The sequence below is a fragment of the Chinchilla lanigera genome, unplaced genomic scaffold, assembly GCF_000276665.1.
Source record: "Chinchilla lanigera isolate Chin_1 unplaced genomic scaffold, ChiLan1.0 scaffold00105, whole genome shotgun sequence".
In the NCBI taxonomy this organism is placed as follows: Eukaryota; Metazoa; Chordata; class Mammalia; order Rodentia; family Chinchillidae; genus Chinchilla; species Chinchilla lanigera.
Window position 1 is genome coordinate 4,262,637 of NW_004955506.1, and position 11,157 is coordinate 4,273,793.

Below are 11,157 nucleotides of genomic sequence, written 5' to 3' on the forward strand. Positions count from 1 at the left end.
AGTTCCCGACAGCCGCACGGGCGCGCACAGCTGCGCGCGGAGACGCCGCTACGGCGGGTCTACACCCGCGATCGATGCGCTCCCGCGCCGCACCCCGGGGCCGCTGCCGCCTTGACGGCGCGGAGCCCTCCGGGTCACCAGCAGTCGGTCCTCCTCCAGAGCTGTGCGTGCGGGCGGGCATCGCCCCCCGCCCAGGACCCTGCTGGAGACCACCCCTCACTACCCGACCCCGAAGCCCAGGCTGTGCAGCCTAGACCGACCAGCCCTTCTCCCTCGCTAGAACTATTCTCTGCCTCTACCTACCCACTCCCGGCACTTTTTAGGGATTTGAGTGACCAGCAAACGCGCAGTCAGGAGAACTAACGGAGGCCAGAGCTAGGAGTTGCTGCAACCGGGGTGGGGCTGATTGTCGCTCTGGGTGTAGAGCCTCAGGCTCTGGGAAGGGGCTGCAGGAAGTTCCAGAGAGGGGCTCAGCCCGCTAAAGGGGCTGACAGGAGCTTCCAGCCCTGCATGGCAGCCGTCCAGCAGGTAGGGAGAGATGGAAGGAGCGATAGGAGAGAGATGTGGGGTAGGAGGCAGAGGGAGACCCCCGTACCTAGGAGGTCTGATCCATGGGGGTGACCTGCCTCTATCCATCCACCCCCAATTTAACTTCAGTTCAGCCTTTTCTTGGGCCCCAAAGCAGAAAGAGGGTGTGTGTGTGTGTGTGTGTGTGTGTGTGTGTGTGTGTGTTGCGCGCGCATGTGCGTCCCTCTTCCTGCTCTCCATGGAGGCCGGGTGCTCTGGGGTTCTGCCCCTTCCAGGGGGTTTCATGGGGAGGAGGTGGTGGAGTAAAGCAGTTGCCTTCAGGGCTGCTGGGCCCTCTTCCCTACCGCTTTCCTGGGGGTTCTTTGTTTTGGGAGGTGAAGGAAACCTGGACCCTGAGCCCACTCATCCCTTAGCCCCTGAGCTTCCTCAGACCCTGCTGGGTTTTAGGGTCCCGCTCCCTCTGGAGGTGGCAGGAGAAGGAGAGGTTCTAGGATGTCCACAGCAGACAGGGACCTTGGCATCTCTGCTGCCGGCATCCTGGGGGGATGAAGCCCACACAGGGAGCCCAGACCCCTGCAAACGCAGAGCTCCTGGGCAGCTGAGCCCTGGCGATCCAGCCAGGGCCAGGTGGGATTCGCTGAGGCCCAATCAAGGAGCGGAATCAAGGGGGCAACAGAGGCGGGGCTGGCTGGTGAGGTTTTGGGGTGTTTGGCACGGATTGTCAGAAGCCTTGTCGTGGACTTTGGGCTCACCTCAGGTGTGTGCACAGGGCGAGGTGGGAATTGCGTCTGCTGACATTGCTGGGTGCTGGCTGTGCTCCCAGAGGGGCACCTTGGGCTCAGGCCAGGCATGGGCTGGCTTCCCAGGGGCAGTCTGACCAGGTCCAGACGGCGGTGCCCTTCGCCCCAGCCATCAGAGCGATCCCTTCTTGTGCTTACTGGCCAGTGTCCCCGACAGGAACACCCAGGGGGGCAGCCTCTGGGCTAAGCCCCCGGGTCCTGGGAGGAGGGTCTGCCTGCTGGGGGTGTTGCAAGCCTGTGCTGTTGGGGACATGAGGGAGTGGCCCCGAGCCAGAACTCTGGCACTTGAAACACATTTTTTTTCCATTGAACTTTTTATTGAGAATCATAGATTCACAGGTGTAAGAACTAACGCAGAGCTGGGTATAGTGGCGCATGCCTGTAATCTCAGCATTGCACTTGGGTTCAGCACTCCACTGTGTGTTCGAGGCCAGCCTGGGCTACATAGCAACACTGTCTCAAAAAAAAAAAAGCAAAAAAACCAAAAACCTAACAGAGAGGGATGGTGCTGTGGCTCAGTGGCTGAGTGCTGGCTTGTCTTGGACAAGGCCTTGGGTTCCATCCCCAGCACTGCCAGAGAGAGAGGCAGAGAGTGTGTTCTCGGGTCTCATGCATACTTTACTCACCCCCACCCCAACATTCTTCAAAACTACAGTACAGCTGGATATGGTGTCTCACTCTGGTAATCCCAGCAGCAGGGAGGCTGAGGCAGGAAGAGTATGAGTTCAAAGCCAGCCTGGACTACATAGTGAGACCCTGTCTCAAAAAACAAAAACAAAATGAAACAAACAAAAGCCTACAGTCCAGGTTCACAGCTGGTATATCAACCTTGCTGCAGTCTGCAGCCTTATTCAGGTTTACCCAGTGCTGCTTGGGTTCACTCAGTGTGTTTAGAGGTTTAGTTTAGTTTAGTTTAGTTTAGTTTAGTTTTGTTTTGTTTTGTTTTTTTGAGTCAGGGTCTCACTGTGTAGTGGTAGTTGGCCTTGAACTTGCTTAGGTAAGCAAGGCTGGCTTTGAACTCATGGCAATCCTCCTGCCTCAGCCTCCAGAGTGCTGGGATTACAGGTGTGAAGCATGGCATGGTGTGTTTAGCTTATGTAATCCCATTACCTGGGTTGATTGCTGTGTCCACACTGCAAACCAGCTCCAGCACCTCAGGGTCCCTGCTCCCGCCCCTTGGGAATCCCACCCCCTTGCCCCAGCATCTTCCATCTTCACTCAGAAGTGCATGCGAGCAGCAAGCAGATGCAGGCTGCTCTTGCTCCATGAGCCCCACTGCCCCTGCTCTGGAAGTCTGTGGTGAGTACTTCAACCTCCCCTCTAGGGTAGGCGCCAGATGGCATCTCCCGTCCCAGCCTGGCACATCTTCCCTGCAGCTGGGGGCTGGAGGGTAGGGGAACCCTGTACACACTGGGTGAGTCTGGGAGGGAGAGAATCAAACATGGCCCCCATCAAGGGCAGAAGGGTTATAAACACCAGCTGCACCAGCACGAAGGACTCTGTAACTTTTCCTTTTTCACTGTGGTCATTTTTATCTCATTCCAATTTATTCCCTTTCTCCAGTGCTGGGGATGGAACCTAAGGCCTCACACATGCCAAACAGGTGCTCTACCACTGAGCTATACCCGCAGCCCCTTTCTCTCTTTCTTTTCCTTACTGTTCTACATAAAGTATATGAGGGCTGGGGATTTAGCTCAGCGGCACAGCACCTGCCTGGCAAGTGCGAGGTTGAGAGTTCGATTTCCAGTACCGGAAAAAAAACATAAAGTATATGACGCAGGACCACCCATGCATACAGTTGCGCAGGCTACACACTGCACAACTCCAAGGGGACACTGTTGGAAATGCTGTAATGTGAATGACGCTCGAGCATTTGTGGCCCTGGGGGCCCTGGGTATGTTGGAGGTGTCTGACTTTATCATTTATTCTGGTGAGATTTCTGACTAGAAGAGGAATAACTGATAAGACATCAAGTGTGTTCGTGTGTGTGTGTGTGTGTGTGTGTGTGTGTGTGTGTGCGCTTAATTTTTAATTTTTTTGAGACAGGTTCCCACTGTGTAGTTCAGGCTGACCTCAAACTTGCAGTAGTCCTCCTGCCTCAGCCTCCTGAGTGGGAACTATGCCCAGAAATTTAAAAAAAATTTTTTTTTATTAGTTCATGTTTATAGTACATAATGATTCCCTTCATTGTGGGAAGTTGGAACATGTACCCAACACCTTAATTCTTTTTACTTCCCCTTTCCCTCCTCTCCCTTTGGGCAAAGCCGCGTTAAGTTAGGTGGAAGCCATTCCTGAGGTTGCTGCTGTTGTGGAGGATCTGAGGCGAGGCAATGACAAACAGCTCCCGTGGTTTCTCACAGTTCTGCAGCCTGGAAGCCCAACTTCAGGGCTGCAGCAGGGTTGGTGACAGAGAGGACCACTGTCTGTGGCCGGCGTGGCAGCTTGCTGCTACCTCCTCCAGAGATGATGAAGGCAATGTCCTCACACAGCAGAGTGACAGGGGCACAAAGACGGGAGCCCAACACCGTTGGAAGCCTCTTTCCGAATGGCCTCGGTCACACTGAGAGAGGGGAGCCCTCAGGACCTCACAGCCTCCCAAAGGCCCCCTCTTCCTCCTGCTGCACCAGGCCCAGCTCTGCCCCCATTGTCTTTGCTCGGTAGGACCGTCCAGCTGCTGCTGTCACTGTGCCGGTCCATGTGGCTCAAGGGTGGGACCGAAGGGTTCCAGTGTGGTTGTGGCTCTGGGGGCCCTGGGGGCCGTGACCCAGGGCTGGTTGATCAGAACATGCATACCTGTTTAGGTCCAGACTGGGGTCAAGACCACAGCAGCCCCAGGCCAGCCCCAGTCCAAGCCCTTCCTGGAGCTGTCACTACTCCAGAGAGCCCGTTGGAGGGCAGAGGCTGGGCAGAGCCAGCCGACCTGGGAGATGGAGGAAGGGTTCTGGGTAGGGTCCGCCGCTGGTGAATCTGGAGGCTCTGCTCTCACCCTGTGTGTTTTGGTCACATGAGCAGGTAACATAACCCTCTTCTAATTGCTTATGACAGTTTTAATTGGCTTCCGGCAGTCCTGACTAATAGCTGCTAACTGACCCTGGGCATGTCGAGGGGTGCCTGGGCCTGACTGTAGCTCCTCCTAAGTTGTTGTGATGTGTAAATAATATCTGGAGCACAGGATTAGGTACTGGGAAATCAACTTTCACCCTGGCCGGTGGAGAACACAAGACAGAGACAAGAATATCACACACAGCAGGGTGCTAGAAGACCTCAGTACCCGTGATCACACCTGAGGCGGTTTCTGGGTGCCACCCCACGACATTCCCCTTTGTTGGTGCCGGTACCTTCCAGACTGACTTCCGAGCAACCGAACGAGGCAGGGGTGGTGGCTGCACCTCTCTGATGCTTACGTGCTGCAGGGCTGCTTTAGGGTCCTCGGTGTCAGAGGGATGATGAATCTTAGGGCACTGAAGGCTGGGGCCCCCTCACTGAATGGGGGTGCAGTTACCCAAGGCATTCTGCTCATTTTGGCTGCATTGACATTCACCCCAAAACTTGGTGGTTAAAGCAAGGATCACGGTTTATCATCACAGGTTCTGCAGGTCAGGAATCCAAGAGCAGCAGGCCAGGTGCTCCAGCCCAAGATCTGTCTTACAGGCTGCAGGTCCACGTCAGCTGGCTGCGTTTGCGGTGAGCTCCTCCTGGCCCATAGGACCGGCTGCTCAGGGGGTGGCTCATGTGGTGTCACTTGGGGCCTGGAGTGCTCTTCACAAAGCTTCTCTAGGCTGGCCTGGGGCTCCTCAGGAAGTAGTGAGCAGCTTTCCCCTGAGCCAAGGCAGCCAAAACACCAAGACGGGAGAGGGAGCACTCAACTCCCTCAACCCCAGATGTCACGTGGATCCCCCAGGTTCAGCATGGGACGAGCCCTCAAGGGCATGAATGCCAGGGACAGGATCTCAGAGACTGCAGCTGTGCTATGAACTGCAGTGGGTCCAGGAGGCTGGTGGGGAAGGAAGGCGGGCTTGACACCACCACGAGGCAACCACAGAGAGACCATCCCCAGAGAACACCCCCACCCCACCCCACCCTGCAGCGCCTTGTGATCAGCTCTAGTACAGAACTGAGACACCCACTTGCAATGTGGGCCTCAGAGGGGTGAGTGCGGGTCCTGACGTCCTGGGAAGGCTCAGCATTTGCCTCCTAATAGTCTGGCAAGCCTTGTCCTGGGCAGATCTCTCTCCCAGCCCCAGGCAGTAAGGCAGGATGAGCACCCTGGGACACAGGGAAGAAGAAAGAGCAGCTTCCACCACAAGGCTCCAAACAGGGCCCTGGCCCCTGGGAACTGGGGCTGCAGGGTAGGGTGGGGTGGGGCAGGGCAGGGAGGGAGCCCTGTCTGCCCAGGCCACTTGCCTTTGTGGCTGTGTCCTGGCTGGTGGCCATCTCTAACCCTCTGTCTTACCCTTGCTTGCTTGTACAAGTGAAGCTGATCTGCTGCCCCAGGTTAGAGATGGGACATTAAGGAGCCAGGAAGAAAGTTAACTCACCCACTGAGCTGCTGGCCAGCTGATCTTCTTTATTTATTTTTGCAGTACTGGGGGTTGAACCCATGGCCTTCACGCTGAGCTACATTCCCCAGCCCTTTGCTATTTTTAATTTTGAGACAAGGACTCACTTGCTCAATTGTCCAGGCTAGGCTTGAACTTGTGATCCTCCTGCCTCTGCTTCCCACAGTGCCAGCATTTACAGGTTTGCACCATCATGCCCTGATCCTGGTCCCCTCACATAAGAATGATACTGCCCAGTTGCTGCCCACCTGTGTCATCCAGGTGAGGGTGCCGAGGCTTGGAGGCGGAGTACCGGAGGACTCGGAAGGAGCTGTCCCAGCGCCCTTGGGTGATTGGTTAATCAGCTCCCAGCTCCTGCACCCAGAGCCACCCTCCGCAGCTGAGCGCAGGGCTGGAGAACAAAGAGGGGGAGAAGGCTCTGTGGAGGTCAATGTCCAGCAGGAAGTAGGGACGCCCAGGCTGAGGGCTGGCAGAGACCTGGAATCCTGCCCTAAAGTGTCCAAGATCCTCTCTGATGCCATGGCCCGGCTTGCTGGCTGCCAGCCCTCCATCCCTCAATCTGGGGAGCTGCCCAGCTTCCTGAACTTTCCTGCTGCTTCCCTGCATGGGGCTGGGCCTGGTTTCAGGGGAAGGTCCCACGGGAGGAGGAGCAGCAGGCACCTGGGAGCTGGCTGGCACTTGGATCTCTCTGCTAAAGGCCCTGGAGGGCCTCACTCCAGGTCTGAGCAGGAGGCGGGCCTGAGGCCTAAACCCAGAGAGAAGATGTCCAGGTCAGGGATGTCAGGTGCCCCATGAGAGGATTCTGGAAGGCCAGGTGGGGAGCCCTGGGGAAGGGTATGGGGTGCAGAATGGAGAGAAAGTGCAGAGCTCCCCTACTGTGCCCTGAGGAGGCTGCTCCCACTGTCCCTGCCTGGCCCCACCACCCTAAGCCCCAACATGTCTGCTTGAGCCCCTGACGGGGAGCCCCATACCCCATCTCCCAGGCTGCGGGAGACGGAGCGCCCGCCCAGTAGCTGGGACCCCAGAACAGACTTTATTTCACAGAGGCTCGGGCCAGGGTGTAGCTCAGTACTGAGGCCCTGGGTTCAATCCCAGCTCCTCCCTTCCGAAAGAATCCGCCACAGGGACTGCTGTGGATCCTGTTTCACCGGCGGAGAAATTGAGGGTTCAGTTTCCCACACTGCTAAATGCCGGGGTCAAAGTCTTGGATGTCACTAGGGCCAAGGAGTGGCAGAGCCCAGTCCCTGGGTGATGAACAGAGAGTGTGGTGCTCGTACCAGGGAACAGGAACGGGAAGAAATTCTGACACACTCCATGCCTGGTCTTCCGACCTTGAGCATTTCACACACACAATGTGATTCCATCCTCAGAGGCCCCAGGGCAGGTTGACTCCCGGAGACGAAACAGAATGGGGTGTCAGGGGCCCGGGAGTCGGTGCCCAAGGGGGACAGAGTTTCAGTTTGGGAGGATGAAAGAGTTCTGGAGATGGAGGCTGGAGACAGTTGTTCAACGATGTGAATGTGCTTAAGGTCACTCAACTGCGAACTTAAAAGTAGTTAAAATGGAAAATTTTATGTGATCTCTAGCACAAAAAAGTTCAGTAAGAGTCAGGCGTGGTGGTACACGTGCATAATTCTAGCACTCTGGGAGACTGAGGTAGGAGGATCAAAAATCTGAGTCTTCCCCAGGCAACTTAGTGACTTATTGGCTCATAAAAAATAAAAAGAGCTGGGTATGTAGTTCAGCATGGAAGCTCTGAGCTTAATCCCCAGCACCACAAATATAAATAAATGGAGAAGTAAATAAATAAATGGTTAAATAAACACCTCTCGTCGCTAGCCTTGGTGTCCATGGTGTGCTCACCAAAGCATGTGGGACAAGCTGCTGGGGTCCAGCCTTCGCCCTTTGCTGCCCCGTGGTTCCTGGCCTGCACGGGGAGAGGAACATGGATATGAGGCAGACAACAGCCTGGACCGTGAGGCCTGTGATCCAGGAGCTTTGAGAAAGGTCTGGGACGGTGAGGGCCTTCTGACCTCTTCTCCAACACCCCAGCAGTCACCAGGAGCCGGTCAGTCGTGGCCCTGGGGGCACCCCACCCCCTCTGCACTCTCCCACCAGTAGGAGAGACTCCACAAAGCCAGCCTATGACCCTGGCTCCACAGGGCCACCAACATGTACACACACGTGCACACACATGCATGCACACACGTGCATGCACACGGCTCACCTGAGCCCCAAGATGACTCCCCTTGTATCAGCATCCTCTGGACCCCCATCCTAGCTCCTGATCCAGGCAACAGCTCAAGTGACCCCAGGCCCAGGGCAGGCCAGCCTGGGACCTACCCCAGAGCCTGCTTGGAAATAGGAGTCTGAGGAATGCAGCGGGCAGCATGACAGAGTGACAGACAGGGCCGCCCAGCTTCCAGGAAGGGCCTGCCCCGCCCTGACCTCGCCCACTGCCCCAAGCCACAGCCAATAGATGGCCTTCCTGGGCTCCAGGTCCCCAGCACTGCCCTGCTTCGAACAGCTGCGGCCCAGCTCTCAGGGTCACCACCCCTGCCCCCAGCGACAACAGGATGGCAGGGAACTGGATCTCTGTCCTCCTAGGGACTTGCCGGGAAGGTGTATCCTCGGCTTCCCTTCCTGGAAGCCCACTGGCTCCTGTCCCGTAGGCCCAGCCCCAGGGCCTAGGCTCAGCACCCCAGCATCCATTCCCCAGGATGGGAGCCGCCGGCCCAGGAAGCTCTGCAGGGCCAGCGGGACCCGGACTCCAGCCTGAGCCCTAAGCACAGTGGGACTGTGCAGACCCCTGGCCACCTGCCCTGCCCTGCCCTGGGGTGGTCCTGTGCCAGGCATGGGCTCAAGGTGTTCCCTTTTCGCTAGAGGTACAGACCAAGTCCCAATGGGTACAGAGTTACAAACATGACTTGCCCAGGACAGAAGGACTGAGAAGGGCTCAGGGCCCCAGGGGCAAGAGATGGCTGCAACCTAAAGGAGCATGCCCACCCTCAGGGCTCTCCCAGAAAAGGCCGGGCTGAGTCAGCCACAGGGTGGGAGAGGACCGGCAGGTGGGGAGCTGGGGTGGCCCTGGGGCCTCGCCTGGTTGGAAATGAGCAACACCAGCCCAGGGTGAGGGTGATGGAGCAGCCCGACACCCTGAAGTGAGGTGGGTCAGCCTGGCTGACCTCATTTCCTGGCAGAGAGGAGAAGCTTAGCCTGCACCTATGTGTCATATCAAGTTGGTGGGTCACTCACCATGGAACCACGGAGTCCCGGAGAAGAGGGCTGGGGATGACACAGAAGTCGTGCTGCTCACTGCCCAGGGCGTCTACCTCAGGGGGTGGGAAAAGGAGGCAGGCAAGAAGGAGAGCAGGAGTGGTGGTAGTGCACACCCATAATCCGAGCACTTTTGGAGGCTGAGGCAGGAGGATCACAAGTTTAAAATCAACCTGGGGCATCTTAATGGCTCACGACTTAACAATTTCTATCCTTTAAAAAAGGGCTGGAGAGGTAGCTCAGTGCAAAGGCCCTGGGGTTCAGTCCCCAGTACTGAGAAATAGTGGAAAGGAGAAGAGGGGTAATGAACGCTCAGCATACCATGGCATGGGCCATGCACAGGAAGAGTCAGCAGAGAACAGGCGGAGGAGGGCACAGGGAGGAGACGCTGTGAAGGGCGCCTGCGTGCATGAACGCATTGCCAGTAGCAGACACTCGGCAGGAACACAGTGGTGGGAACAGAAGGAAGGTAAGAGGTGGGAAAGGATGGGAGGAGCAGAACTGTCACACTTGTGATTTCTTTTCTTTCTTTTTAGAGCTTGTGGGGTTTTTTGCTGTTGTTTGTTTGTTTGTTTGTTTTGTACTGGGAATCGAACTCATGACCTCACACTTGCCAGGCAGGCTCTCGTGCCACTGAGCAGTTTGTGCTTGTTTTTGAGGCAGGGTCTCACTATCTAGTTCAGGCTGTCTCAGAACTCACTATATATCCCAGGCTGACCTCAAAATCGCAGCAATCCTCCTGCCTCAGCCTCCTGAGTGCTGGGGTTACAGCCATGCACCACCAGGCCTGGCCATACCTGTTATTTCAACTTCAAGGAACAAAACCGAGACTTAAACCATAAACATATTCGTTTATGTTTAAAAAAAATTTTTTTTTCAGAAGTTAGGTTGTTGACAAATGCCCAAGTTTTTCTCTGTCCTCTGTGCCACCAATTTAGGATGGGTGGTCCTAGGATTTGCCTAGGATTTTCTTAGTTTTAGTGCTGAAAGTCCTACCTCCAGGGAAATCAGATCTGAATGTTTGCTCCTCATGGGCACAAAACAGCTGCCATAGCTCCAGGTATCAGCCCTCACACAACAGGGCCCTGAATAAGAGGCAACAGGGTATAAGAAAACAGATTCCGTCTTCAACTTCTCAGAAGCACTCCATAGACTATATCACAGTCACTCTAGACAAGTGATGGCAAACCTTTTATAGCTTTCAGGGATATAAGCAGCCTGCTGCAGCACATGAACCATAGAGCAATTTCAGAACAGCAGGGGTTTAGCATGACTGCTTAGACCTGTCTGCTCAGCTCCAGGGGTCAGGGCTCTGTTAGCGGAGCTAGGCTGGGAAAGCTGCACTGTGGGGGTTGAGGCTGCTGAGGCTGTGGGGGAAGGCAGGCCTGCTCCTCATCCCAGCTCTGCCCCTTGAGCTGCACGGTGAATATAGCCTGAGCCTGAACAAGGCGTGAGAGCAGCTGCCCTCACAGAATCCTTGGGAAGAAAAGCACTGAGCTCTGGGGTGCAGTGGAGTACGCCTGCAATCTCTGTAGCTTTCGGGCAGTGGTGGCGCACACCTGGAATCCCAGCACTCAAGAGGCTGTGGCAGGAGGATCGTTGCAAGTTTGAGACTAGCCTGGGCTACAAAGTGAGCTCAAGGCCAGCCTGAACTGCATAACAAGACCCTGTCTCAAGAAGACAAGAGAAAAATATCTTTGCTGGGTGTGGTGGCACAAGCCTGTAATCCCGGCACTTGGGAGGCTGAGGCAGGAGGATCATTGAGAGTTCAAAACCAGCCTGGGCTACAAAGTGAGCTCGAAGCCAGCCTGAACTGCATAGCAAGACGTTGTCTCAAAAAAAGAAAAAAGCAAAACAAAACAAACAAACAAACAAAAATTGCTGCTGCTCAAAAAGCTGAAGCAGAAGGATCATAAGTTCGAGACCAGACAGGGAAATTTACTTTTATTTTATTTTTTAATCTTTATTTATATTTATTTATTTTGTCTTTTTGA

At 55.5% G+C, this 11,157-nt stretch overlaps 1 long non-coding RNA gene across 2 annotated transcripts; it reads right to left on the reverse strand.

Annotated features, from left to right (window-relative positions):
• Positions 1-3,523: 3,523 nt before the first annotated feature.
• On the reverse strand, positions 3,524-9,302 carry LOC106146935. 2 transcript variants are annotated; one of them, XR_001231583.1, is made up of 4 exons: positions 9,143-9,302; positions 7,714-7,814; positions 6,136-6,278; positions 3,524-5,322 (listed from the first exon to the last, which is right to left on the reverse strand). It is a non-coding gene; the product is annotated as an uncharacterized LOC106146935 (long non-coding RNA). The 2 variants fall into 2 exon arrangements; XR_001231584.1 differs by lacking the exon at positions 9,143-9,302 and adding an exon at positions 8,115-8,230.
• Positions 9,303-11,157: the final 1,855 nt, after the last annotated feature.